This window comes from Gopherus flavomarginatus, chromosome 13 (assembly GCF_025201925.1).
Source record: "Gopherus flavomarginatus isolate rGopFla2 chromosome 13, rGopFla2.mat.asm, whole genome shotgun sequence".
Classification (NCBI taxonomy): Eukaryota; Metazoa; Chordata; order Testudines; family Testudinidae; genus Gopherus; species Gopherus flavomarginatus.
Window position 1 is genome coordinate 502,551 of NC_066629.1, and position 27,040 is coordinate 529,590.

At 47.3% G+C, this 27,040-nt stretch overlaps 1 pseudogene; it reads right to left on the minus strand.

Annotated features, from left to right (window-relative positions):
• Nucleotides 1–15,898: 15,898 nt before the first annotated feature.
• The window catches only part of LOC127033795 (anomalous homeobox protein-like), a 65,247-nt pseudogene continuing 54,105 nt past the window's right edge, over nucleotides 15,899–27,040 (minus strand).

Consider the following 27,040-nt stretch of genomic DNA (forward strand, 5'->3'; position numbering starts at 1 on the left):
TTCCAAGGGTGTACACCATGCCCTGCCTGTACTCTGTCCCTGCCCCATATCCTAGGGTGACACTGGGCATCCCCAGGTCCTAACAGGCAAAAAAATCCAGATAACTGGACTTTTCCTACCTTATCCGAGGGACCGGTTCTGCACCGTCGCCCGCAGCTGCTTCTCCACTGTCCAAGCGCGTTGCACCGTTGTGCCCTCCAGGGTCGATCAAACCGCATCTTGGCCGAGGCCCCTGATGAAGTCACCGGTGCGCGCTGGGTGTCGGTCGTCATTGTGATCCGTCAGCTGCTGAGAGAGGTCCGGGCAAGGCTGATTTTAGCCTCGATGCCCACCCAGGGATGCCAAAAACTGTTGCAGGCACAGAGGCTGCCCGAGGCAAGCAACAGTGGTTCATACCCGAACACCTAAGCCCCCCCGAGACCCCTCCAGCCTGGAGGTAGGTATCTATGCCTCCCACAAACCCCGTAAGCCCCCAGGAACCCCAGCAGCATGGAGATAGGTATCTGTGGCCCCCACGAACCCTCTAAGCCCCCCACAGTCCCCTACAGCCTATAAATTGGTATCTATGCCCCCAAAAAACCCTGTAAGCCCCCCAGGGGCCTCTACAGCCTGGATGCTGGTATCTGTAACCACCATAATCCTCCTAAGGCCCCCGGGACTCCTCCAGTCTGTACGTACATATCTGTGCCTTCCACAATCCCCCTAATTCCCCAGGGATCCCTACAGCCTGGACGTAGGTATCTCTGAAACCCACGACCCCCGAAGCCCCCCTGGGACCTGTATAAACTGGACATAGGTATCTGTGCCCCCCACGAACCCTGTAATCACCCCCTGGGAGCCCTCCAGCCTGGATGTAGGTACAAGTGCCCTCCACGACCCCTAATCCCCCTCGAGACCCGTACAGCCTGGACGTAGGTATCTGTGCTCCCCACAAACCCACTAAGCCCGCAAGGGATCCCTCCATCCTGGACGTAGGTATCTGGTCCCCCCCCAAAACCCCATAAACCCCCCAGGAACAACTACAGACTGAAGATAGGTATCTGTGCCTCCCACGAAGCCAAAACCCACCCAGGGACCTCTACAACCTGGACCTAGGTATCTGTGGCCCCCAGAAACTCCTTAGTCCTTCCCAGGACCCCTCCAATCGGGATGTAGGTATCTGTGACCCCCATGAACCTCCCAAGCCCCACAGGGACTCCTACAGCCTGTACGTAGGTATCTGTGCCCTCCACGAACCCACTAAGCCCCTCTGGGACCCCTACAGCCTGAATGTAGGAATATGTGGTCCCCACAACCCCCCTAAGCCCCCGAGGTACCCCTACAGCCTGGATGTAGATATCTGTGCTCCCCCGAACCCTTAACACCCCCCCGGGACACCTACGAAGCCCTTAATCCCCACCGGGACCTCTACAGTCCGGACATAGATACCTATGGCCCCCCAAACCTCCCTAACTCCCCCAGGGTCCCGACCAGCCTAGACGTAGGTATCTGTGACCCTATGAAAGCCCTAAGCTCCCCCGGAATGCCTCCAGCCTGGACTTATCTACCTGTGCCCCCCACGCCCCCTAAGTACCCCAGGGATCTCTACAGTCTCTACGTAGGTGTGATGCTCTGTGCATTACTCAGCGTGGCCACACAGTGTCACTGTTGTTCCATGCACAAAATGCTCTGTGCATTACCATCCATGACCACACAGTGTCACTGTTGTTCCATGCACGAAATGCTCTGTGCATTACCCTGAGTGGCCACACAATGTCACTGTAGCTCCGTGAGGGAAATGCTCCATACATTACCCTGCGTGACCACAAGGTATCACTGTTGCACCCTGCAGGAAGTGCTCTGTGCATTACTAGGTATGGCCACATAGGGTCACTGTTCCTCTAGGAGAGAAATGCTCTGTGTATTACCTGGCGTGGCCACATGGTGTCACTGTTGCTCTATAAGAGAAATGCTCTGTGCACTTCCTTGCATGGTCACACACTGTCACTGTTGCTCTGTGAGGGAATGCGTTGGTGCATTATCTGTAGTGGCCATGTGGTGTCTCTGTTGCTCCGTGAGAGAAATGCTCTGTGCATTACCACATGTGACCACCCAGTGTCACTGTTGCTCAATGTGGGAAATGCTCTGTGCATTACCACACGTGGCCACACGGTGACACTGTTTCTGTGTGAGGGAAAACCTCTGTGCATTACCCCGCTTGGCCACATGGTGACACTGTTGTTCCATGCGGGAATTGCTTTCTGCTTTACTGTGATACAGTAGGGACTCTCTGTGTGGGGGATGGGAGAGTAAGGGCTGGCTTTAGGAACCCTCACCCTAGCTCCAAGTGCCCTACTCATAGTAACCCTAAACCTAGCTCCAAGTGTCCTACCAATAGGGAATCCTAACCCTAGTTCCAAATGCCCTACCCTTGGGGACCCTAACCCTAGGGTGGGAAGCCCTACCCATAGGAACTCTAATGCTAGCTCCAAGTGACCTACCCATAGGAACCCTAACACTCCAGCCAGGCGACCTGCCCGTAGGAACCCTATCCCTAACTCCAAGTGCCCTACCCTTATGAACCCTCACCCTAATTGCAAATGCTCTTCCGTTAGAAACCCTAACCCTAGCACAAGTGCACTATGCATTGCAACCCTAACCCTAGCTCCAAGTGTCCTACCCATAGGAACCCTCACCCTAGCTCAAAGTACTCTACCCTTAGGAACCGTAACCCCAGGTCAGGGCACCCTTCACATAGGAAACCCAACCCTAGCTCCAAGTAGCCTACTCATTGGAACCCTCACCCTAGGGCGGGAAGCCCTACCCATAGGAACCCTAATCTTACCTCCACGTGCCCTTCTCATAGCAACCCTAATCCTAGCTCCAAGTGCCCTATCCTTAGAAACCCTAACCCTAGGGCGGGAAGCCCTACGCACAGGAACCCTAACTCTAGCTCCATGTGCCCTACCCAAAGGAAGCCTAAACCTAGGGCAGGGCTCTCTACCCACAGGAACCCTAACCCTACAACAGGAAGCCCTCCCTATAGGAACTCTAACCCTAACTCCAAGTGCCCTACCCATAGGAACCCTAATCTAGCTCCAAGAGCCCTACCTATAGGAACCTTAACCCTAGATCCAAGTGCCCTACCCTTAAGTACTCTAACCTTATGTTGGGATGCCCTACCCATAGGAACTCTAACCGTAGCTCAAAGTATCCTACCTATAGGAACCCTAACATTAGGGTGGGAAGCCCTACACATAGGAACGCTAACCTTAGCAACAAATGCCCTACCCTTAGGAACCATAACCCTAGGGCGGGAATCCCTGCCGACAGGAACCCTAACCCTAGCTCCAAGTGCCCTACCCATAGGAACACTAACCTTAGCTCCAAGGGCCCTACCCATCGGAACCCTAACCCTAGGGCGGGGTGCCCTACCCATCGGAACCCTAACCCTAACTCCAAGTGTCCTACCCAAAGGAAACTTAACCCTAGGGCTGTAAGCCCTATCCATAGGAACTCTAACCCTAGCTCCAAGTGACCCACCCATAGGAACCATAACCCTAGCTCCAAATCACCCACCCATAGAAACCCTAACCCTAGTTCCAACAGCCCTACCCTTAGGTACCCTAACCTTAGGGCAGGAAGTCCTACCCATAGGAATCCTAACCCTAGCTCCAAGTGCCCTACCCTTAGAAACCCTAACCCTAGGGTGGGAAGCCCTACCTGTAGGAAACCTAACCCTAGCTCCAAATGCTCTACCCATGGGAATCCTAACCATAGCTCCAACTGCCCAACCTATAGAAAAACTAACCCTAGGGTGGGAAGCCCTACCCATAGGAACATTAGCCCTAGCTTCAAATGCCCTATCCATGGGAATCCTAACCATAGCTCCAAGTGCCCTACCCATAGGAACCCTAACCCTAGGGCAGGAAGCCCTACCCGTAGGAAACTTAACCCTAGCTCCAAATGCCCTACCCATGGGAAACCTAACCCTAGCTCCAAATGCCCTACCCATGGGAATCCTAACCATAGCTCCAACTGCCCTACCTATAGGAAAAATAACCCTAGGGTGGGAAGCCCTACCCATAGGAACACTAACCCTAGCTCCAAGTGCCCTACCCATAGGAACACTATCCCTAGCTCCTAGTAACCTACCCATAGGAACCCTTATCCTAGCTCCAAGTGCACTATTCATAGGAACCATAAGCCTAGTTCCAAGTGCTCTATTCTTCGGAAACCTAACCCTAGGGTGGGAAGCCCCACGCATAGAAACCCTCACTCTACCTCCAAGTGTCCTACCCCTAGGAAGCCTAACCCTATCTCCAAGTCACCTACCCATAGGAACCCTAACCCGAGCTCCAAGTGCCTTATCCGTAGGAATCTTAACCTTAGGGCAGGAAGCCCTATGCATAGGAACCCTAACACTAGCTCCAAGTGCCCTACTCATAGGAACCCTAACGCTAGTCCAAGTGCCCTACCCCTAGGAACCCTAACCTTAGCTCCAAGTGCCCTACCCATAGGAAACCTAACCCTTGGGCAGGAAGTCCTACCCATAGGAACCCAAACCCTAGCTCCAAGTACCCTACTCTTAGGAAACAAACCCCTAGGGCGAGTCATCCTTTGCACAGGAACCCTAACCCTAGCTCCAAGTGCCCTAGACAAAGGAACCTTAAGCCTAGCTCCAAGTACCATATCCTTAGGAACCATAACCCTAGTGCGGGGCGCACTTCCCATAGAAACCCTTACCCTAGCTCCAGGTGCCCTACCTATAGGAACCTTAAACCTAGGGAGTGAAGCCCTACCCATAGGAAACCTAACCCTAGCTCCAAGTGCCCTACGCATAGGAACCCTAACCCTAGGAAGTGAAGCCCTACCCATAGGAAACCTAACCCTAGCTCCAAGTGCCCTACCCATAGGAACCCTAACCCTAGGGAGTGAAGCCCTACCCATAGGAAACATAACCCTAGCTCCAAGTGCCCTACCCATAGGAAGCCTCACCCTCGCTCCAAGTGCCCTATCCATAGGAACTCTAACTCTAACTTGAAGTGTCCTAACGATAGGAACGCTAACCCAGCTCCAAGTGCCCTACCCTTTGGAACACTAACCCTAGGAAGGAAAGCCCTAAACATAGGAACCCTAACACTAGCTCCAAGTACCCTACGCTTAGGAACCCAATCGCTAGGTCAGGGTGCACTACCCGTTAGAACTATTAACCTAGCACCAAATGCCCTACCCATAGAACCCTAATCCTTGCTCCAAGTGCCCTACCCATAGAAATCCTACCCTTAGGACGGGAAGCCCTAACTGTAAGAACCCTAACCCTATCTCCAAGTGCCCTACCCGTAGGAACAATAACCCAAGCTCCAAATGCCCTACGCATGGGAACCCTAACCCTAGCTCCAAGTGCCCTACCCATAGAAATCCTGACCCTAGTGCAGGAAGACCTACCCATTAGGAACCCTACCCGTAGTTCCAAGTGCCCTACCTATAGGAACCCTAACCCTAGCTCCAAATGCCCTAGGCATAGGAACTCTAACCCTAGCTCCAAGTACCCTACATATAGGAAACCTAACCCTAGGGTGGGCAGCCTAACCCATAAGAACCCTAACTCTAGCTCCAAGTGCCCTATCCATAGGGACTTTAACCCTACCTCGAAGTGTCCTAACGACAGGAACCCTAACCCTAGCTCCAAGTACCCTACCCTTAGGAACCCTAACCCTAGGGTAGGAAGCCCTACCCTTAGAAACTCTAACCCTACCTCCAAGTGCCATATCCATAGGAACCAGAAGCCTAGGGCCGGTAGTCCTACCCATAGGCATTCTAATCCTAGCTCCAAGTGCCCTACCCTCCGGAACCCTAACCCTAGCTCCAAGTACCCTACCCTTTCGAACCCTAATCCTAGGGTGGGAAGCCCTACCCATTGGAACTCTAACCCTAGCTCTAAGTACCCTACCCTTTGGAACCCTAACCCTAGGGCAGGAAACTCTACCCATAGGAACCCTAACCCTAGGGTGGGGTGCCCTAGCTGTGGAAACCCTAACCCTTACTCCAAATGTCCTACCCTTATGAACCCTCACCCTACCTGCAAGTTCCCTACCCTTAGAAACTGTAACCCTAGCTCCAATTGCCCTACATATAGGAACCCTAACCCTAGTTCCAAGTGCCCTACTCTTAGATACTCTAACCCGAGGATGGGAACCCTAACCATAGGAAATCTAACCCTAGCTCCAAGTGCTCTACCCATAGGAACCCTAACCCTAGCTCCAAGTGTCCTACCCTTAGGAACCCTTACACTCAGGTGGAAAGCCCTAACCATAGGAATTCTTACCCTAGCTCCAAGTGCCCTTCCCATAGGAATCCTAAGCCTATAATATATAATATAATAATTGGAGATATACCTATCTCCTAGAACTGGAAGGGACCTCAAAAGGTCATCAAGTCCTGCCCCCTGCCTTCACTAGCAGGACCAAGCACTGATTTTTGCTCCAGATCCCTAAGTGGCCCCCTCAAGGATTGAACTCACAACCCTAAGTTTAGCAAGCCAATGCTCAAACCACTGAGCTATCCCTCCCCCTGAAGCTCCCTTGCACCCCTACAGCCAGGATGTCGGTATCTGTGCCCTCCACGAACTCCCCTAAGCCCCCTTGCACCCCTACAGCCAGGATGTACGCATCTGTGCCCTCCACGAACTCCCCTAAGCCCCCTCAAGAACCCCTCCAGCCGGAACAAACGTATCTTTATCCCCCACAACCCTCTAAGCCCCCCCGGGACCCCTCCAGACTGGACCTATGTATGTGTGCCCCCCAATAATCGCCTAAGCCCCCCAGGGAACCCTGCAGGCTAGACAAAGATATCTTTGCCCCTCAGAAAACCCCTTCCTCAGAAAACCCCTTATCCCCGCTGGCACCACTACAGCCTGGACGTATGTATCTGTGCCCCCCAAACTCCTCTAAGCTCCCTGGGACCACTACAGCCTGGACGTGGGTATCTTTGTCTCATAAGACCCCTTAAGCCCCCCTGGGACTGCTACGGCCTGGATGTAGCTATCTCTGCCCCCCAACATATCCCATAAGTATCACAGGACCCCTCCAGTCTGGAAGTAGGTATCTGTACAACCCACAAACCACATAAGCCACCCAGGGATCTCTCCAGACTGGTCGTAGATATCTGGGTCCACCACAACCCCCTAAGCCCCCCAGGGACCCCTACAACCTGGAGAAAGGTATCTATGCCCCCCTGAACCCCCTATTACCCCTGGGCCCTCAACACCATGGACATTGGTATCTGTGTATCTGAAGACCCCCTAAGACCCCCAGGGACCCCTTCAGCCTGGACATAGGTATTTGGACACCCCATAAACTCCCTAAGCAACCGAGGGACCACTACAACCTGGAGATAGGTTCTGTGCCCCTCAGAAACCACCTAACCCCACAGGAACCCCTACAGCCTGGACGTAGGTTTCTGTGCCCCACACGAACCCTCTAAGCTCCCCAGGGACACCTCCAGTCTCCACGTCAATGTTTGTGCCCCTCACAAACCCCCAAGAGCACCCCGCAACCCCTGCAGCCTGGACGTATATATCTGTGCCCCAGAGGAACCCCCTAATCCGCCCGGGAACCGTACAGGCCGGACCTAAGTATTTGAGACACTCACAAACCCCCTAATCCCCCCCGGGACCCCTACAGCCTGGACTTAGGTATCTGTGCACCCCATAAACCCCCTAAGCCCTCCTGGGAGCCGTCCAACCTGGACGTAGGTATCTCTGCCTCCCACAACTCTCATCCCCACACAGGGGCTGGCTGCTCAGAGGCCTACAGGTGCTGGTGCTAATGCCCTCAGAAAAGTGCCAGGGGGCCACATGCCGCAGAGTTCAATGCATAACCGGGGTGCCATGCATCTCCTCGTTCCTTCCAGGAGCCCCTCTCCCTGCCCCCTATTATTTCAGGGACTCCCCACTACTCCCCCTGACAGCGGGCTGCGTGCTCCCTCCCATACCAGGCTCATGCCAGCAGCTGTCTGCACCCCCCCTTCCCAGACCCAGGTGTCTGTGTGCACCCCCATTCTCAGATTTCTGGGTCCCCCAGGCCGCTTCCCTCCACACCAGCCTCCCCCAGCCAGAGTAGGGTGTGCCCAGGCCACGCCCCCATTTCCCCACCCTGGGGAGATAAGCATTCAGTGTGCGGGAGGATGGGCCAGCTACTGTTATCCTGTGAGGGGCTAATGGGTGCAATCAGCCAGTCTGAGCTCTAGGCAACTGCCCAGGCAGCTGGAGCTCTGGTGGGCTAAAGAGATGGCAGGGGCAGGGCTCCATGTGCTCCCAGAGCAGCCGGGGGTGCCTGGAACATTCCCTGACATTTCAGCATTGACTGAATTGCAGCCCAGCGGCCAGCTACACCAACAAGCCAGGGCGAGGCCTACACAAGCACAGCCCATGAGCCCGAGGCCCCTAACTCGCTCGCTCCAACCCCCTGCCCCTCACCAGGTGGTGCTGGGAGAGCAGAAGCCAGCTGGTCCCTCAGGAGAATCACCCCAGCCCATCCAGACTGGGACCAAAGGCCCAGCTGGGGACAGGTAATCCAGGCTGATCTTCCCCCAGCACCCAGCCCGTCCTGCTGGCATCTCCCACAGCCGCCTGGCTCCAGCCCTGCCAGTGTTACACAGTGTCCAGCGCCCCCCAAGACAAGACTCAGGCCATGGGGGGCTGGAGCTGTCATGGGTTCAGCCCCCTGTGTGGAGCCAGAACCAGAGACCCCTACCAAGGCTGCTTCCTCCAGGGGAGCTTTTAAACCAGCTGGGGAGCAGGCTGCACCAGCCCTGCATTTCAGACCAGGCCCCTCCCAGAGGCGCCCAGCCAGCTGCCCTTACCTCTGTCCCAGAACTGATTCCAGATACAGCTGCCTGCAGCCTGCCCCAAGCTGTCTGCCAGGGGTCTGGTTCCCAAGGGCTCCGCCCACTGCGTTAGCCACGCCCACAGCAGTGTAACAGAGCCTGGAGGGCCAAAGCATGGCCCCATCCAGGCCTGGGCGGCGGACAAGGGGGTGTCAGGATCCCAGGGGCTAACATGGAGTCTCCCCTTTACACCAGCCCCCCACTCCGGGCCTATCGCTCCTGTGCTCCCCCATGTGTCCCTGGCTCACACCGCACCATAGTAACTCTAGCTCAGGAACCAATCCATGCAACAAACCTCGATGCCAACTCTGCCCACATATCTACACCAGCGACACCATCACAGGACCTAACCGGATCAGCCACACCATCACCAGTTCATTCACTTGCACATCCACTGATGTAATATATGCCATCATATGCCTGCAATGCCCCTCTGCTATGTACTTCGGCCAAACTGGACAGTCTCTGCGGAAAAGGATAAATGGACACAAATCAGATATTTGGAATGGAAATATACAAAAACCTGTAGGAGAACACTTCAACCTCCATGGCCACACTATAGCAGACCTTAAGGTGGCCATCCTGAAGCAAAAAAGCTTCAGGACCAGACTTCAAAGAGAAACTGCTGAGCTTCAGTTCATCTGCAAATTTGACACCTTCAGCTCAGGATTAAACAGAGACTGTGAATGGCTTGCCAATTACAAAACCAGTTTCTCCTCCCTTGGTTTTCACACCTCAACCCCTAGAACAGGGCCTCATCCTCCCTGATTGAACTAACCTCATTATCTGTAGCTTGCTTGCATATATATACCTGCCCCTGGAAATTTCCACTAGTTGCATCTGATGAAGTGGGTATTCACCCACGAAAGCTCGTGCTCCAAAATGTGTGTTAGTCTATAAGGTGCCACAGGATTCTTTGCTGCTTTTTCAGTAACAATGACATGGAACCCTCCATGGTTCCATGTATATACATCAGATACCACAGAATGACTGTATCATAGAGAATGACATTGGAAGCTTATTCTCTTAGGGTAAGTGATAAAATACCTTCTCTGGTGTCCTAGCTCTACATTTACCAGGATCCCTCATGAATGGAAACAGAAGTCCATTTCAACTCTGGATTTGACACCAGTGTGACTGAGCACAGTGCAGTATATCTGTCAGACAGAGCCATCTTCCACTGTTGCTATGGCTCGACAGCATTGTTGCAGGGGGCAACAGTTGGGGTTCGTTTGCCCGGTGTGCGTATCCCCAATGACCACACCGGAGTGGAGAAGCAAGTATCTTTATTTGAGTCAAATAAGGTGCAAGGAGATGTAAAATCTCCGATCATGCACGAATCACTATCCGTTGCCATGTCTTATATACCTTACTTGTTTACAAAGATGTTCACAGGTGCTACAATTCATCATTTACAATTCATTAACTACCAGATCTTTTAATTAACTATATCCTTAACCCATACTACTGACCCCCCGCATTTGATCAATTACATCTTGTACCATAAACAAAAGAACACAAGAAAATGGTAAATGATTACATGTACTCATGCTAACTTTAAATGAACATATTGTTTAGCTCGAAAGGCAGTCGTAGGCCTGAGAATGTAAACTTCCGACCCCACGCCATATTGCCAGTTACCTGGAGCCCTGCACCTCCCAACAGCATGCTACAGTCAATTGCAAAGGAGATGGATATATCTGTCTCTGTTGCTAAAGGCAGACCAGGAGCCACACCCAATCAGGAGGCAGAAGGACGCAGGACTGAGACTTGCTTTGAAACATCAGCTCTCTAAAGGGACCAGCATTTTCTTCACTGCATTTTATTATTTGTGTAGTTTTTACAAATGACAAGTGTCCTGTGGCAGCCCTTCCATGCTGCAAGACTGTTCTACACATGGAAGGGATGGGTTAACTAGCCAGTCAGTATAGAAAATGACAGCACAAAACCAGTCTGGTATGATAGGAAGAACACGTTTCAAAATGACTTGAAAGAGGCCCTCTGCCTCCACTACATCAAATGACTGCTCCCCTCCTGACCACATATACATTCCAATTAATCTAAATCCCTCTCGTTACAAAACAACAATCTCCAAACACAAGTCTCTCAGATGCAAAAGGTCTGGAAACCACCTTAGGAAAAGTGATCAAATGCCAGAGCAGGTACTGAGACTTAGGTAAGGACCACAGAGATGGACTCCTGAGAGAGCTCCCTGCATATCCCGCAGTAGCAGGTTCACACCACAAATGTGCATGACGCCTGGTGGAATTATGCTTTTTAGAAGTCTTTTTATAACCACATAATATTCTACTCTGTGGAAAATGAACCATGGAGAGAGATGTCATTCATAACCTTTATTTGCAAACTTCCTTCATTACAACACATCCACCAGTGAACCCCAGGCCTGGACTCTGGGCAGGGAGGATCCTCTTTTGTGAGCCAGAATCTTTTTTAAAAAAATACACAATTGTGGTAAATACTTAAAAAGCTAAGCAATGATTTACCCCTCAGTGTTTTTAAGCCTGGGTGCAAATTAAACATCCCTCCCGCACCCCTTTTCTCTCACAATTTCCATTTTCTAGCCCCAGGGTGAGATAAAAGGAAAAGTGTAGGGCTCCTGAGCTGTGATATAACAAAAGAACACAATGGAGAGGGAGCAGAAGCAGACGGCTTGGAGGCTGGTTTGGGATAAATTATCTGGATAGAGGAACTGTTAGCAGTGTACTCCCCCGATCAGAGCTGTGAGGAGCCTCCGATATTTGCTCAAAATTCAGGTATTAAACTTCAGCTGAATACAGTTACCAATTTCTATTAGAGACCACATACTTCTGCAGTCAGACAGAATCTGGGGCTGCACAACCCAAAAGCTGCTTTGCAAGATACTTGGGGACATACAGGGCCTGCTTCTCCACTGCCTGCACCTCAAGCAGTCATTTGCACCTACAAAATAAATGCAAAGTCAATGTAATATGCTACCCAATGAAAATGGCAGCGTTCTACATTCACTTTGTACAGGTGTAAGAGCAAGACAGTAGAGAATCAGGCCTTTGGTTTCAGTCTTCTGCAGACTGTGGGAAAGGCAACCATTAAGACCAGTTGCAGAGCTCCTGTCCAGCTGGACTTGGGAATTCTCAGTGTGAATTGAAAGGGTTCAGATGTCCCCACCCTCTCCATTCCTCTGACCTTCATGCGAAATTCAAAGTCCACCTGCTACTCGGCCCTGACAATCTGGTTTTCCCCATCTCATCCTCTCTAATAAAGTTTTGTTGGGTGCTATGAATTCTATAGTGCTCCAAACTGTGTGATCTGTGGCACTATGGGATTTGGAGTGCCCCAGAATTCCCAGCAGAGGTGAACTGCAGAGGCAGCAGGAGGCAGCTTTGTACTGAGACTCAGCTGGGTCCCAAATTCTCCAGCCCTAAGAAACCCACAGGGCATCCACACTGCAGATGACATTTCTGAGGTTTTACTCCCTTTGAAATAATGGGCTTTTTACACAACTTCATTAAACAACAACAACAGATGGACCCAGAACTATCTCATCCAGATATACCCCAGTTATGAATATGGGGTGACCCGAACAATTTTACTTCCATAGACCCAGTCACTAAATACTTGCAACAGGTTACACAGGTTTACATTATCCCAGTTAAAGCCTGTGAGCTGCAAGAACCTCAGGGAGCATTGCTTTTGTTTATTACTATTAAAACTCTTAATAAAACTGTAGCCAAAATGAACTTGGTAACAATTAGAAAAGGTCTCCTTTCTCAGTTAACTACACTGTGTTATCTCACTGCCTCTTTTGGCCAGAAAGAGGCAATCAGCGGAGAACTGCAGATCACCATACAAAGTCTCGCTATGCGAGTTACATTCGACCACTGGCTGAGAATTGAAAGAGTAGCCATTCTGCCCACAATGTGTCATTGGTCATGGGATCGATTAGTGGATTCTCCGGCACCTGAAAGATAAAATAAAGAATCACAAGCTTCATTGTACACTTCCTATAAGGATGCAATTACCATCTGCAGAGGAGCTCCTGTTTTCCTTCTTGAGCAGAGATAGGAGAGCACATATGTGGGGGAGTACCAGGGTGGCAATGGGGTATACGTTCAGAGGAGGCTGAAAGCAAGAGGAATTCTTGTTCCACTTCCTGAGTACTGACAGGGAAATTCATCACACAGAGTGAGAGTGTGAAAGGGAAAAACTGTTTACCCACAACGTGGCTCCATTGCAGATAGAAGAAATGTAAAAGCTCTAGTAACAGAGAGACTGCGAGCTCTGGAAATCTTAGAAAAGGCTCATTCATCATCAATGTCCAAAGCTTTCCTACTAATCTGGTTCATGTTATGACTGTAAAAAGGTCATTTTCCAAGATAAAGATCTTTATCGGGCCGCTCTTAGAGGGTCAAAGGGTGTTTTTGTTACTGTCTTCAGAGCTGCAGCTGCCTCCCACAGCAGGGTTAACAGGCATTTTAAAATACCTTTTCAAAACATTTGTTCCAGCACATTATATCAGTATAAGAAAACTAGAAAGTGACGCTAAGTGCCCTCTACGCCAGTAAATCTGAGGCCAAGAAATAAACGTGACAGGTAGTTCAAGATGGATGTCAGATGGAAATGTCTGAGGTTGTGTTGTTTATCATCATCCAATTCAGAAATGTGTCACCACAACTCTCAGCACACTGGATTTTGTTTACTATTTCCTGTTGCAGCATTACTTTCTGCTTCTATAAGATAGCTGTTATGGGGGGAAATCCCTTTTCAGGGACAGTAAGAAACATTTTGTAATGAATGTCATATCAAAAATGCTAATGACGCTGGGAGAATAGATTCAAACTAGGGATGTAAATATCATTTTTAAAAGTACCTATTTAAACTATTAAAATTATATAGGTTAACCATTTAATCGTTAACAAGTTCACAATCTACCTCTCATATATATGATCTTTGTCACTTTTCAGAGGCCACACTGGCCTAGTACTGGCACCCAAGTGAAGATCTGTGCTTTCAATATATAGTATTTTTGATCTGACTGGGTCCTTTGAAAGCCTCTGCAGACACACAGCTAACAGGCCAGGAGGAGGCGGCATGCAAATAGAGGTAGTGATCCCCAGCCTGTATGGCAGCCATGGGAGGCCAAGGGGACGGTGAGGCTGGGTGCCCAGACACACTCGTGCTGAGCACACAGAGGTTCCTGAGGGGTATGGGCTGCAGCCATCTGAACTGTGTGGTTGGGGGGCAGGGACAGGCTGTGGCACCATGAAGCAGACCCCCTGCAGCAGGTGCCCCTTCTCCCTGGCCAATCGTTGCCTCAGGAAGGAGGCTCCTCCCTGTTCCCCGTCATAGGGATTCTCCCTGCAGGGGAGGGGGTTGGCAAACTCTCACGCTCACACATCAGGTCCCACCAACAGCTTGGGTGGAGCCTCATGCATCCCCTCCCTTCCCTTCCTGGCCGGTGACAACCGAGTTGTCATAGTAACATTCGAACTCAGAGGCTGGGATAGTTCCGCTTCTGCAGCCCCATCCCATCATGTGACACCCCTCACCCCAGCATTAACTGCACTATATGAACAGTGAGACGAATACTTATAGGTTAACTGTCTAACCATTCCATAGTTTACATCCCTAATTCAAACAATACAGCTGCCGTTAGAAGGTGATACAGTTTAAGCATGCACAATCTAGGGTGGTTAGCCATGCACAGTTCTGTGCAGACCGCCTACAGTGTGCATAAACAGTGAGTTAAACTATGTGTTATAAGAATACGGGCTGCAGGATCAGCAGCTACAGTGACACGTTTAATTTTGGAGAAGCAATTTATGTGAAAGAAAGTCCCTCTCTAGTACTTGGTGGACACTGCCCAGGGAATTGGCCTCTGACAACTTTGGGTTTGGAGACCTTGGGGCAGAGGGGTGTCTCTGAGCATTAAAAGGAGAAGAATTGCTAAGACGTGAATCAACATCTTTAATATGTCACCAGGAGCTAATCCTTCCTGAATGCCTACTGGCCTCTATGACCAAATAATGGGACTGAGCAACAGACAGCTGGGATTCCCCATACCAGGCTTCTCAGTCAGAGACCAAAATCGCTTACCAGCAATTCCCATTTCAAAGATTTGCCTCTGAGCATGCAAAAGCCAATAAGCAAAGGACAGCACTGACAGAGTCTATATTCTACTTAGGAAGAAATCTTATCGCACTGTAAATATCCTGAGATTACAGGCAGTGGCCCCAAATATCCAAGTCAACGTGCATGAATGTCAGAGCCAGGCTAGCCTGCCTTACGTAGGATCCAAGACCTTTAAGGGACACAGGAATCAAGATAATAGTAATGGAGAAAGGGGAACACTAGTCAAACCTGCCTCACAGCTCTCAAAAAGAAACAGTCCAAAATGTACCTATATCTTCACTTTCTTTTATAAGACGGGACATGATGTCATGGCTGAGGAAGGAGCTAAAACATTTCTTTCAGAAGAGATAAATCCCACCTGTACTGAGGAAGAAAGCCAGTGGAAATTAAACCGTAGATATTCAATGCTCAATCTCCTAAAGAAAATGCCACCTCGTAAAAGGCTGTGGCTGGAATAGCTAGGTGGCTCCCTCACAAGGAAGGCTGGATTTTCTGAAGAGCTCAGCTCCTGTACAGAGTTCAGCACCTGCCCTCAAAAGAGCCGAGCACCCAACATGCACTGCACGTTTCTGAGCTCTTCTGAAATGAATGGGAATTAGGAGTGCTCAGCACCTAACAGAAGTTATGTGCTTATACCAATGTTGGGACTAATTTTAGGCAGCCACATTTGAAAATGTTGGTCGGGGACGGGGACCTACCTCTGGTGAGCCTTGAAATAAAACACGCGTGTGCATCTTTTCAGCACATCCTAATAACGTCAGCAATGGGATATGCTGTTGTTATCTGTCCCATCATGATGATCCTTAAAGAAGCCCCCTACTTTCCACTTCACATCTCCCATCTCCATCCGGAGAGGATTACACTCCAGATGTTTTCTCCTTTGTAGGTTGAGTGCATTCTCTTACCTGGCTGTGTCCGAAGGCCTCAATTTCCTCCAGATAGGATGTGGAAACAGGTGGGCACTAGGATTTGCCAAGCACAGCCTGAGGGGAACTGGAAAAACCATGAGAGCAAGTTAACGCACGTGAGAATCTGGGACCTCCTGGGTGTTCCTTTTGCAATCATGCACCATCCTCTGTTTACTTTAGCCTCCCAGCAGCAGGTCTGGAGGGACATTTGCAGGAGAAGGTTCTGTGCACATACTGGTGAGCTCTACGTAAACCCATGCCACCTCCCCACCCTTATTAGAATGGTTAAACAGATCCTGCACTGAGAGCATTGTAACTGCCAGGAGCGCTAAAGAGGGCTGGCATATAGATTTCTGATTTTGCTTATGTACCCAGAACACACTCTACAGCAAGGAGACATCTACCAAGGATTATGTCTATCCTGGAGAATATGATGAAAACAAGGATTTTAGAGTCAAAATACACAGCTTTTGGAACTACCCTAAAACATCTTTAGTGACGCCTTTACAGTCTTTCAAGGCATCCAGCTGGAGATTCTCAGATCTCAGTCTGCAGCTTGCCCCTCATCCAGACTTCACATCTGGGCTTTCCCAAAACTCCCACCTTGGGACAACAGAAATGCTGGCTATGCTTAGAGCCACTGGTGCTAGGCCAAGGAAGGAGGTGGGAGAGACTTGGCAGATGGGATGAATGTTAATGTCTCAATGCTGCCACCTACTGTAAGCAGCAAATATTTTTTTCACAAATTTTGACCTTTAGGCCTGCCACAGTACGGCCATCAAATCTTTGACATTTAAAATACTGATAATGTCAAGGATAGATGTCATGAATTCAATTTAATATATTCAGCCATGCGATTTTTTTTTTGTTTAGGCTCTATTGGTCATCTGTACACATCATCCACTGTCTGTTTATTGGATTAAAATTCTAGTTCAGAAACTAACTTCCTTTTACAAATGAAATTGACTAGGCATTGGTTTAAACATGTGCTAGCCATTACTAAATATAGAAAAATCCAGATAAATAAATAAGATTTGCTTTAAAATGACTTGCTATTTTTAACAAGCCAGGCCCTCCCAGTAACAGTTTCAGGGTATTTGCTATGTAAATATTTAGCTGTTAACATAAAAAAATACCCAGTCACTTCATAGGAGAATTAGTCTGCTTTTGTTCAGGAAATCTAGATATCACTTCACTACTTATTGCTTGCTTTTCCCCTGTAAACATACCATGGTGGCCTAGAAAATGTTCCATAGCTGTGTCTAGTTTAACTGAAAGCTCTTCTTTTTTCACTCTTGTATATTTTTGTGCCTAACTATGAAATACAATAGATATCAACAAAGAAAGTCTTTGATCAATACAAGCATGTGACTCACTAGCTGGCTTCCCACCTTGTGGCTGGGTCTGGTGTAGAAGGCTTACGTTCTTTCGCACCTGCTAACAGTTGCTTTGGCCCTGTCACAGTTTGCTTCTTCATACAGCTTGGCCATCCAACCAGGTCACACATAGTCCCCACCCTTCCAGATGGAATCAATAATACAAACAATCACTCATCAGCATCACATTAGGCCTTTGGTCTGACAATTGACTCAGTAGTCTTTACCCCTGGACCAGGGAGTTTCAAGAATCTTTACTCTCTCATGGGGAGGTTGGCTCTACTTCCTCAGTGGGCTGGCAGAGGAATCCAGGCTGTCCTTCTCCACTTGGGTTCTGGTTTGGGGCCTTTTAACAAGCCTGACTCCCACAGACCCTTTGCTGCTTCCCTAGTCCACTTCCTACCTGGCACTATCATGGACCTTTGCCATAACCTCTTCCCAGGCTCATAGCATACCAGCTGCTCTTTCAGCCTCTTTCCCAGGGTCACTGCAGAGCTTCTTAGCACTTTTTGCAACGCAGCTGGCTCTGCTGAAGAAGAGGGTTCTCTATTTGCCTGGTAGGGCAGTCCCTGACTTAGCAGGAGTCATAAGTTCTGCTACCTGCAGGCCCTTTCAGCAGCATGGAAAACCTTTAGCAGACTGACTTCCTCCCACTCTCCTTCCCAACTGCCTTGGGCTCCGCATTGCAGGCCTGCTTTCCTTCAGGAAGCACTGTCTGCCAGCAGTCCCACTCAGCATCCTGACTCAAGCCAGGCTTCTCTCATTGAGTGGGAGTCATCAATCTGCTCCCCTTCCTGGTCAGTCCCCACCTGAACTGGACTGTGCTTTTTAAATTCCTCTCTCCAGGTGTAGTGGAGAGGAGGCTGTTTAAGCCCACATGCTCTCATTAACCCCGTCTGGCCTAGTGTGTGGTTGGTACACACCTTCACAACTAGCTCCTCAGCTGGCATACATCGGCCTACCTCCAATGGAATCACTGCAACTAGCGTGTTTTACACCAGCTGAGAATATGCTCCTTCAGTCTGCTTAAGTCAGAGAAAGGGTTGTGGGGATAAGAAGGAGGGGGAGGGGTTGTGTGTGTGTGTGTATGAGAGAACTGAAAACATAAGTTAGGAAATATGGATGCAAAAGAAGTGAGAGAAAATGATTGAGCTCTAGTAAGTGTAAGGAATTGCTTCTTTCTCACCTATCTTGTTCAGCTCACATCTAGAAACAAGTACACCTTACTAATAGTATAACACAATCTCTATGTACCTGTTGAAAATATGTCCAGCTTTGCCGCTGACGTGGGATTTGCTATCTCTTTGGCTCTTTCTACACTAGGAGAGTGACACATGACCAACAACCACTGTCAGCAAGAAGCTGTCCTGTGATGGTTCAGAGAACATTGGCCTGGGATGGTGAACCGCGGCCAGTGGGTGTCGCAATCTGCCGAACTTGCTGACACAGCAGGTAAACAAACTGGTCCAGTCCGCCAGAGTGCTTACCCTGGTGAGCCACATGCCAGAGGTTGCCGACCCCTGTTCTAAAGTCAGGAACAATCAGACTCTATGCAATTTCTAAGTATTCCTTATAATAGCTTCTCTCCCCTTCTATTTTTCCCCAAAGCCATCTATCTATCCCATTACATTCTCTTTCCCCCTGCAACTTCATCTGTCTATGGTTTCAGCTACCTATGCCATGCTGATGATGGCCAAAATCCACCTCTTTTCTCCTATCTTCTTTCCCCTGCATCCCATCTCACATCTCAAGCAGTAATCCAGCTGTCATTTCAAACTAGGCCTTCCCAAAATGTAAACTCTTCTCATTCTTCTTTCTCTCACACCTCCCTTTTCTCTCCATTTACATCTCCACTATCCTTATGGTCTCTTAGGCCCCGACTTTGGAGAGCTCTTTCATTATTCTCTATATGCATTTTATTGCTAAACCATAATCTCTAACCTCTTATAAGCCTCCAAGCACATGGATTGCACAATCTCCCATGGTAACTTGTTCTAGTTCTTAATTATCCTTATAATTAGAAAGTTTTCTTAATATCTAACCTAAATCTCCCATGCTGCCAACTAAGCTGATTATTTCTTGTCCTACCCTCAGTGGACATGAACAATTGATCACTGTCCTTGTCATGACAACTTTTTACATATTTAAAGCCTTCTCTTCTCTTGAAGAAACAGGTCCAACCTTTCCACATAGGTCATGTTTTCTGAAACTTTTATCATTTTTGTTATCTTCCTCTGGACCCGCTCCCTAATTTGTTCACATCTTTCTTAAAGTGTGGTGCCCAAAGCTGGACACCAAATCCAACTGAGGCCTCATCTGTGCCGAGCAGAGCGGAACAGTTACTTCCACATCTTACATATGAGACTCTTAATGCATGCCACAATTACCTGTGCTTTTTCTATAACAGCACCGTTATTGAATTTCTGATCCTCTATAAACCTCACATCCTTTTCCGTAGTATCACTCTCTACCCATAGATAGTTAACCATTGCCAAATCATGTCACAGTGGCCTTGAAGTACAAGTACGGGCACTGAGACAATTATCTGCAAAATAGTTGATGATTGGTCCAACTTACAAATTTAAGTGGACTACTCATGGTTACAGGACTAGCTCCACCTCTGTCCTCTTTCTGGTCTCTGAGTGTACCCTGCAACTCTCCGCCCCCCGCCTCCCCACAGATGCTAGGCCTTATGCCTCTACCTTTCTTACAGTACATTCCCATGATTTCTACCACCAGGTCTTGGGCTAAAGTACCCTCTGTATCCACCATACTGACCCAGTAGGTCCAGCTGAGTTCATCCACCTGCCATTCATTTCTTCAGGAGATCTGACCAGTGGGCTGCAATGATCAGACAGCCTTATTATAACAAAATATTTTAGCAACAGGAACAAAATTCTTGGAGAAAAAGAATTTTAAAACAACTATCTACATGTATGATATTCTGGGATGCAATCTAGACTAGTGAGGTGCTGTTTCATTACCAGTCCTGCAACTTGGGATTCCTCAGAATGCTTTGTTGCTAAAGCTCCTAACCTGGACTCATCACAAACAGCATGCAAGTCACACCCGAGTTTCTGTGTATAGCAGCTGCCTGCCAGCAAGACTGACCTCAGCAGCCTTGGTTACTACCTGCAGAGTGACCCCAACCCTACCTATTCTGAATCTTCCTTAAAACCTGTGTCCAGCCTTCTCCTGGTCAGTTCAGATATTTTAGGTCTGTTGCCCTCTAAGGGAATGATATTCCAACAGTTTGCTACTGTTAATGGAGTTATCACCTAAGCAGGTGGTGGAATCTCCTTCCTTAGAGGTTTTTAAGGTCAGGCTTGACAAAGGCCTGGCTGGGATGAGTTAGTTGGGGATTGATCCTGCTTTGAGCAGGGGATAGGACTAGATACCTCCTGAGGTCCCTTCCAGCCCTGATATTCTATGATTCTATGATCACGCAGTCCAATTGAACCACAAACACTGGATTAGTTTTGATTAAAGAATAAAACACGTTTATTTAACTACAAAAGAGAGATTTTAAGTGATTACAAGTACCAGGCATTAAAGAGAAAATGCTTTCTAGTGTTAAAACTTAACTTAGACTTAGTTCAAGATAAAATTTTTACCACATGCTCTCAGCAACAGGGCTGACCAAATTTCAGGTCAATACACTGAAGAGTGTATTAGCATCTATATGTTAGACATGGCTGTCAATAACCTAGTCCCAGATTTGGACCTTAGCGTCCAAAATATGGGGGTTAGCATGAAAACCTCCAAGCTTAGTTACCAGCTTGGACCTGGTACTGCTGCCACCACCCAAAACATTAGAGTGTTTTGGGGCACTCTGGTCCCCCCAAAAACCTTCCCTGGGGTCCCCAAGACCCAAATCCCTTGAGTCTCACAACAAAGGGAAATAAATCTTTTCCCTTCCCCCCTCCAGGTGCTCCTGGAGAGATACACAGAAGCAACCTCCGTGAATCTAAGCAGAAGGAGTCCACCCTCTTTAATTCCAGTCCTGGAAACAAAAGCACTTCCCTCTTCACCCAGAGGGAATGCAAAGTCAGGCTAGTAAATCTAACACACACAGATCTCCCCCTGACTTCTTCCTCCCACCAATTCCCTGGTGAGCTGCAGACTCAATTCCCTGGAGTCCCTCACTAAAGAAAAACTCCAACAGGTCTTAAAAGAAAGCTTTATATAAAAAAGAAAGAAAAATACATACAAATGGTTTCTCTGTATTAAGGTGACAAATACAGGGTCAATTGCTTAAAAGAAATATGAATAAACAGCCTTATTCAAAAAGAATACAATTCAAAGCACTCCAGCCACTATATCCATGTAAATACAAAGAAAACAATAGAAACCTTACTGTCTTACTATATTTGTACTCACAACTTGGAAACAGAAGATTAGAAAGCAGGAAACAGAAATCCTCCCATAGCCAAGAGAGATAGATTCAAGACAAAGGACTCACACCCAAAACTTCCCTCCACCCAGATGTTTCAGGAACTTCTTTCCAGGTGTAAGAACATTAACCCTTAGCTATCTGTTTATGACAATGGCACAATAGCGATGGCAGCAAATAGTAAAGCAGACCTGAGGAACAGAAAGACAAAGATTACAGCAATATGATTATTTTTGTCATTTGTTTAGTCTTGTGCACTTCGGAGCAATTCAAATAATTGTTTTTAAAAAGCAGTAATTTAAGAGACAGTTATTGTCATAGTTCCCATGTGAACTGCACCTCTAATCCCTACTGGTCATTGTGAGTGCACCTCCCATCAGGTCTCATGCCATCACCTCCTTTGGGATGGAATCATATGATTCTCCCTCACTCAGACCAAGCCTTGGGCTGCAGTCCCTGGGCACTAATCATGATTATCTCAGCAGGCCTGATATATGTTCAACACCTGAAGTTCTTTTCCTTCTTTGAGATGTGATCAGTGATACCCAGTGACCAGTCTTTCCAAAAGTAAAGTATTTCTTTGAATAAAAACATTTCAGAGAAGAGACAACTTAAAAGCCTATAACTATGCATGTCTAGCTTGCCAGATGTATTATTATGTTTCACATGAGGAGCTTCCTACAGGCACTCCAAACCTCTAGGATCTGGGTAAGAGTCTTTTCCCCTAACTCACAAACCAGTTCACTCTATCTCATTCAGGAGCTACTCAGTTGTTTTTTTTATCATCTCTATTCTCAGAGAACAAGTCCCTTTAACTATTTGCAACCCTTTCATCTGTTAACTCCCAGCACTTTCAAGTGTATGCTGCAATGTTCCTATTTATGAATCATTATGTTCCTTTCCTGCTTGTTTATCCAGCAGCTCCCTATTAAGTTACATGAATATTGTCATCGGGAGCAAGGCAGCAACCTTCACATGGTGCTTCTGTTAAGTGCTGGTGTTTTTTTGTGCTCTGTGTTTTGTGCAAATCCACCACATACCAATGTCATCAATTGGCCACTGGCTGTCATTTTAATGACCTCCCAGTGAACATAGCAACAATTATACTTCCTGAAACCAACCTTTCAGGACCAAAAAAGAACAGTTGGGCCAGTCCTGTGAATATACCAACTTAATGCAGAAGGGATGCCAAGGGAAAAAGCGGATTACCTCTCGAGGACCCTGCCTTAACAACTATCACATTGACATTGTGCCCTTCAAGAAACACAAGTGAAAGAAGAAGATAAAGCTGCCAGACATAAAATCTATGGCTATATCAAAATCATTGCTGTCAACCATCCAAAACACGAGTTAGCAGTGTACATGTGAAATGGATTAGAGGATGTGGAAGTTTTGGAAGAATCATTGACCAGTGGAAGAGAGATCAACATAGCTAGAATTAGGGGCATTACTATAGTAAATACACACAAGACATCCAGCATCATGGAGCCTGATCCCATCTTACCTTCCCTTTGTCATCCGGCCATCTACATAGACGACTTTAACAGCCATCATGAAGACTGGGGATATTGCTCAAATGACACAGCCAGGGAGCAGATCACAGAATGCCCCCCTCAAAGACTTTCACCTGCTCTATGATTTGAACCAATCTGGATCTTTTCGGTCTACAAGGTGGACAATGGATCACAACCCTGACATGTGTTTTGTGACCCATAATAGTGCCCATGTCCCATTAGCCATAACAAGAACCATCCTGAGTCACTTTCCGCATAGCCAACATCGGCCAATCATCCTCCAGATTAGCCTGCACTGGCATTTCCACAAGGCTGACTGGTCTGCCTACACTTCAGAAACAGAATCTCGAATCCTACGGTTTGAACCGATACCTAGAAACTTTGGTCATTTTACAAACATCCTAAAATCAACTGCTAAGAAGTCTCTCTTGAGGGAATATGAAAAGAGCAGCTACCCAAATAATGCCACTGTGCTGCTTGGGTCCTTGAATTTGGTGCACCTGGAAAGAGGAAAGAGATTGTTGAAAGCCCTGATTTTGAGCCATAAGTCATGGGCTCTTTTGCAGCAACATTGAGGATCCCAGTCAGTAACACAATGCTCAGCAAAATGACATCAAATGCTGGTGCCTTTCTTTCTAACAACAAGATGCCAACGGACAAGATTACACCTCAGGAGGTCCAGTGAGAATTCCGCAGAAACTTTCAACAATGCCCGAAGGAATCCCCACTCTTCTCTCCATATTCTGTTGAGGAGATCAATGTTGCGCTGTTGGAAACAAAAAGCCAGAAAGCTGCAGAGATTAATGGCATTCCTCTAAAGTTTCTCAAGAAACTGGGGAGCCGGGCACAGGAATGACTGGTGGCACTTTTTACTGCCATGCATAGACCTGGAGAAATGCCAACAAGCTGGCCACAAGCAACAGTGGTTGCCCTACTGAAGCCTGGAAAACTCCCAGAGGAATCAGCCAGCTACTGCCCCATCTCTCTTCTCTCAACCACCAGCAAGCCCATGGAATGGGTGCTGCTCCTTTGACTCTCTGATATCATCAAAGACATCCTCCTAGTGGAGCAGGCAGGATTTTGCCTGAAGAAGAACTGCTGTGACCAAGTAGCTTCACTTACTGGCCACACTGAGGCAGGATTCCAACATAAGTTGAAGGCAGGAATTTCCCTTGTTGATCTGTCCTCAGCATATGACACTGTCTGGAGTCAGGGCCTCCTCTTCAAGGTCTCCTAGTCATTCACTGCCAGTGAACGATCCGCTTCCTGGTGGCAATGACTGGGGACCATTGCTTTAAGGTACACCTTAATGACAAGATCAGTAGACCAAGAACTCTTAACTTGGGCATATCGCAGGGCTCTGTCCTGATCCCAGTACCTTTTAATCTATACACCAGGGATATACCAGCAACAGAGTCAAGGAAATTAATGTATGTGGATGATATTGCCCTAGCTGTTCAGCATACAATCCTCCATACCATCAGCTGCACCCTAACCTGAGATCTTAGCACAATGGCTGATTATTTCCAATACTGAAAACTTAGGCCTAACTGCCCCCTCCCCCAAAAAACTATGGTTACTGCTCTCCATATGAAGAATAAAATGGTTAATACCAAACTTGATGTGCAGTTCTGAGGTGAGAGCATCAGTCATGAGGCTAATCCAAAGTATCTTGGCATTACACTGGACTGGAGTTTGACCTTTCCACAACACCTCATGATAGGTCAGGTCTTGAGTTGTGCTTATCAGAAAATTGTCTGGAACATCATGAGGCTCCAGTTCATGGACTTTATGAACCGCAACAATTTCCTTGGTGTATTCTGAAGCTGAATATTGTGCATGAGTGTGGTGTCACAACAATCACACTAAACTCCTTTGAGACTAACAAATTTATTTGAGCATAAGCTTTCATGGGCTAAAACCCACTTCATCAGATGCATGCAGTGGAAAATTTAGTAGGAAGATATATATACACAGAGAACATGAAAAAATGGGTGTTGCCATACCAATTGTAACAAGAGTAATTAATTAAGGTGAGCTATTAGGTAAGCTATTATCAGCAGGAGAAAAAAAATTGTAGTGATAATCAGGATGTCTCATTTCCAACAGTTGACAAGAAGGTGTGAGTAACAATAGGGGAAAAATTAGCATGGGGAAACAGTTTTTACTTTGTATAATGACCCACCCGCTCCTAGTCTTTATTCAAGCCTAACGTAATGGTGTCTAGTTTGCAAATTAATTGCAATTCTGCAGTTTCTCATTGGAGTCTGTTTTTGAAGTATTTTTGTTAGAGTATTGCATCATTGAGATCTGTAATTGAGTGACCAGGGAGGCTGAAGTGTTCTCTAACTGGTTTTTGAATGTTATAATTCTTGACGTCTGATTTGTGTCCATTTTGTTTTTGCATAGAGACTGTCTGATTTGGCCAATGTACATGGCAGAGGGGCATTGCTGGCTCATGATGGCATATATCACATTGGTAGATGTGCAGGTGAAAGAGCTTCTGATAGTGTGATTGATGTGATTAGGTTCTATGATGTTTCCCCATACTAATTTCCCCCCCCTATTGTTACTCACATCGTCTTGTCAATTGTTGGAAATGGGACATCCTGATTATCACTAGAAAAGTCTTTTTTCTCCTGCTGATAATAGCTCATGTAATAGTTCACCTTAATTAATTACTCTTGTTACAGTTGGTATGGCAACACCCATTTTTTCATGTTCTCTGTATGTATATATATCTTTCTACTATACTTTCCACTGCATGCATCCGATGAAGTGGGTTTTAGCCCACGAAAGTTTATGCTCAGATAAATTTGTTAGCCTCTAAGGTGCCACAAGTACTCCCAGTTTTTTTTGCTGATACAGACTAACACGGCTATCACTCTGAAACTAAACTCCTTGACACTCAACTCAATAATGCTATGGGCGTAGTGTCGGGGACACGCAAATCTACTCCAGTTGACTGACTTTCAGTCCTATTGCACATCCAGCCTCCACAGATTAGAAGAGCTGCTCAACATCTCATTTTCTTAATCATGTCAGTGGAAATATGAGGATCCCACTACATCATGACCTGTAGAACCCGCCAAAGACAAGATTAAAATCCTGCAACTCTCTATGGAACTGTATCAATATCCTTACACACAACTTTGATGCTGAGGCTCAATGGAGAGTCACATGGAGCACTTTGATCACACAGAACAAACAGCTCGTTGTTGATCCTGTTGAGGAACCACTGGTTTTGATTTATGTAGGAAAGACTGGTGCAGATTGAATCACATCGGGACATCTCATGGGAGATGTGGACAAACCCTCTTTAAATGGAAAATGAGGCAAACACCTGTATGCGACTGTGGTCACCAGGCACAAACCATGGAGACCAGCATATCTGAATGTCCCCTTTGTTCTTTTGCCGGGGGTCTGAAGGACATTCACTGTCTCATTGCTGCAGCAATGTGCTGGCTATCAAACTTAAATATAAATTTGTAATTGTTGCTACCTACCAATCCATACCAAAGAAGAATACAGTCATCCAGGAAAGTCTAGCTCACTGACCAGATCCCATATAGTATTCACAAAACCTTTATAGATCAGTATTCTTAGATTACATAAGAGCTCCATACCCACCACTGAAATAAAATGAGTATGGGTGGTACTTCTTGTGGGTCAATAATAATAATTCCTACAGTGGCACAATAGGGCCAGAGCATATATGAGGATCTGGCTCTGAAGTCTCTAAGGAAGAGACCAGAAAGCATCTTGAGAAAAATGAGCGTATTAAATCTCCAGAACAAAAGAATTCTAAAGGAACTAAAATGTGAAACGAAATAACTGATATGTAGTGATAAG